Here is a 3,665-nt window from a genome sequence, read left to right on the forward strand (position 1 = left end):
GATTTGTTCAGCATTTGTTCATGTTTTCCATGCTTAACTACCATCATGATGTAATAAACCAATCAACCGTGTGCCTCCAAAAAACACTCGTTACTCGTTCATACCAAGCATTTGTATTTTATGTATTATGCCAATGACAATTACGGGTAAGTAACCAGTAACCTCAACATCCACAAGGCCACAGTGGTTATCAGTATTCGGTGGAGTTTTCATGCGTTATTGTAGTGATCCCTAAGGCTACTAGGCATCTCACATAGTTAAGGTGAAATACTGTTGTAAGTGATGGAGTAACTACTGGAGAAACAAAAAGGTCGGTGGCAGAGCATAACTAGTGTGGCAGGAGCGGGCGGAGAGCTTCCCCTAACAGATGGTTTGAGGCGTAGCCGGCGAGGCAGCCCAGCACGGCGCCCTCCACGCTGTTCACATAGCTAGTCACCCTCCACAGAGTGACCTGAAAGATCATGCCCTTGCAGGCTTTGAACAACACATACCAAGGGCGTAGGGACGAGTTGCCTCGCGTGGCCAGCTCCACCATGAGGGCGGCCACCAAATGCCCCGCCATTAGGGACATCCAGGCGCGGCCAGCAGGCAGATTGGCGCGGCAGGAGCGCTCCACGAGCAGCCGCACCAGCACGGCCGCTCCGGTCACCGAGGCGGAGAAAATTATGGTCTCGTAATTCATTGAGCAGCAACTGATTAACAAACCAAATAAAGTAGAAAGAGGGAGGCTGCAGGCCGGACGTCGGGGGATTACGAGATGTTGGGGCAAGTCGTCACCGCCACCACCACCTGGCGCTGACGTCACCACCCGCCCTGAGGACAGTGACACGGCCCCTCGCCGCCAACTGGCACCACCACATCGCAGTGAAACAAAACAAAATCCTCTTTACTTCATTTACGTAGTCTTTGTTTCGTGTAAAATTCTAGATCACGAATGTAGAGAAAAAAAAATTGTCAGTTCCAGTTCTATCAAGAACGAGCAACAGTACTTTAAAAAATCGAGGTCGTTTGATTCCCGTTAAGGAGAAGCGACAGCTTTAGGAACGTAAATAAAAACAAAAAGAATCTTGAAATTCTTATTTTCCAAGATTTCGAGATTTTTATTTGTCATTGTTCTGGAAATTACCGGTGGCCTTACATGTAACACCTTACTTCAGGTGGTCGACTGAGGACAGGTAACATCAGCTGACGAAATGCAGGCCTGAGAGCGCCGGATGTGTTGACATCATTTCTTGTGCTCCAATTCGGGATTTTCCGACATTTTCATAATTATCTGATGTTGTCTTTCATAGTACAGGAACTAAATTATCTTACTTGAGCATAACATTCTCGTAAGAGAATGAAACTGCTGTCGAGCTATGCACATATGGATAATATGTGGTGATACACTGAACTGATAGACACAGCGATCACTGAGGCTACCTCGTGGCTTAAGGCGATAATTGGACTGTTCGAAAGTTGAGAGTAATGCTTTCCTTCTTCACACCCTCTCCTCTATGGCAGGCGAGAAAAAGATTCTCTCTCTCTCTCTCTCTCTCTCTCTCTCTCTCTCTCTCTCTCTCTCTCTCTCTCTCTCTCTCTCTCCACGCAGATGTTTTAATTTTTACACAGGTGTTACCAACTTGATGTAAAAGAACTCTATTCAGATGATTACGACGGCCTTCCCTGGCAGGCTGTGTCGCGCTCCCGGCCCACACCACCCCACCTCGAGAACCACAGGCCACCGATGCTGGCGGTTTCACCGTGGGAAGGAAGAGAGCCGTCTCCGGCGATATTTCAGCTGATTTACGAAGTTCGGATGCCCAGGAGTGCTGCCACACACACGGGACATCACCGCTAAGGCATCCTTACAACACAGCGAGTCCCAGCTAGAGCAGAGTATGACCCCGTTTCTTTCAGCAAGTGCAGAGTATGAACCCATTTCTTTCAGCCAGAGCAGAATATGAACCCATTTATTTCAGCCAGAGCAGAGTATAAACCAATATCTCTTAATGTCCTTGAAAGTAGTTCACAGAGCCAGGCAGCCGTCTACAGTCCGGCGGGTCTTCCCTGGAGCGCCACCCAGGTGTTCCCTATTTATGCAGTGAAATCTTAGTGAAAACATTAACTTTCATAGAGTACTTCAGTGTTCAACAAACTGTTTTAAAGGCATTAAAAAGAAGTTTGCTCACAGCTACTTTACCTATCCTGGGTTCATAAAACTATTACATACAATTTTTTTTTTCACACTCTCTCCAGTCTGGTCTCTCTCTGCTGCTCCTGCCATCCATTGTGGTTCAGTCAGTCAATAATAATGCCAGTGAAAATTATGAACTCACTCTGCTCAGGCAGTCTGTCTTGGACTTACACGCTCTCTTGACTTTGATGTCAACAACATTTGATTCCTCAATACATCGCGATAATTGTTAGGCACATCATCATTAAATAGCAAAGTTATAATTTGTGTATAATTATAGTTCAAATTTCATGTGAAATTAGCTACCTGGTCAGTAATAATAATAATAATAATAATAATAATAATAATAATAATAATAATAATAATAATAATAATAATAATAATAATAATAATAATAATAATAATAATAATAATAATAATAATAATAATAATAATAATAATAATAATAATAATAATAATAATAATAATAATAATAATAATAATAATAATAATAATAATAATTATTATTATTATTATTATTATTATTATTATTATTATTATTATTATTATTATTATTATTATTATTATTATTATTATTATTATTATTATTATTATCATTATTATTACCAATAATGTCATTACTAGAACTACCATCACCATCATCTTTAAATGGCTCTCACAGACAGTTAACCTCAGCAAAAGTCATACAATAATATTAAGTGTGGCAATCATCACCCGTAGATTTAGTGAATTTTGGCATGCGTTCCCCGCAGACTTTATGCAAAGGAATAGATTATTGTTGTACGGTATACTTTTGACTTTTGACAAACGTTCTCAATTAAGTGTAATTGCGGGAAGATTCACTTCGACATTAATCATTTAAGGCAACATCCGCGAGAGCCAGCGGCCTTTGAAAATCATCTTTGGTATATCATGTGCCTTTCAAAATATAGTAGCTGTTCATATAAGTCACTCCAATGTTCCTCATCCGCTTTTTTCTATCTAAGTCTCATTACATTTTCCCCTTTTCATCATGTTGTCTCTTGTCTGCCCTCCCTTCTAATCCCCTTCACGTATTTCAAAACTCCTGTGAGCAGAAACACAAATTTCACATCGAGATCGTCTACCTAACATGTATATCACAACCTCTACACGCTGAATATTTGTTGCCTCACCCTTCTCGCTGTGCGTCCCAGCCCTCTGTCACATCTGTATTACAGCAAGATCAGCACTGCATATTTTCACTTAAAATTAATCCCTTCAGTACCATATCATCAGTTTTATTAATTTTGAATAACACAAGAGAATTTTATGAAGCTCAGATGATAAGTTTAGTAATCAAGGAGATAAGAGAGGGATCTATAGTCGTTCACCCATTACAGTCATCTTTGTTAATCGTGACTAATAAGCGGTCACTTTAAAGTATTTGAAAGTTGTCTTTGATATTGAATGGGTCAAGAAATGGGAACAACACGTTACCTTCCCTCCATCCTCGGCAGGGCACAGTGCA

The 3,665-nt window shown here is 40.7% G+C and overlaps 1 protein-coding gene across 2 annotated transcripts in view; it reads right to left on the reverse strand.

Annotated features, from left to right (window-relative positions):
* The window catches only part of LOC135099697 (ras-related protein Rab-3-like), a 150,045-nt gene extending 146,392 nt beyond the window's left edge, over positions 1-3,653 (reverse strand). Inside the window, exon 1 of one of the 2 annotated variants that reach the window (XM_064002121.1) lies at positions 3,635-3,653. The gene's annotated coding sequence lies outside the window, so the exon portion shown is untranslated. Of the gene's footprint in view, positions 1-491; positions 804-3,634 lie in introns of those variants that run through there. The other variant, XM_064002119.1, reaches the window with a different exon arrangement.
* Between the last annotated feature and the right edge of the window lie 12 nt (positions 3,654-3,665).

This window comes from Scylla paramamosain, chromosome 4 (assembly GCF_035594125.1).
Source record: "Scylla paramamosain isolate STU-SP2022 chromosome 4, ASM3559412v1, whole genome shotgun sequence".
Classification (NCBI taxonomy): Eukaryota; Metazoa; Arthropoda; class Malacostraca; order Decapoda; family Portunidae; genus Scylla; species Scylla paramamosain.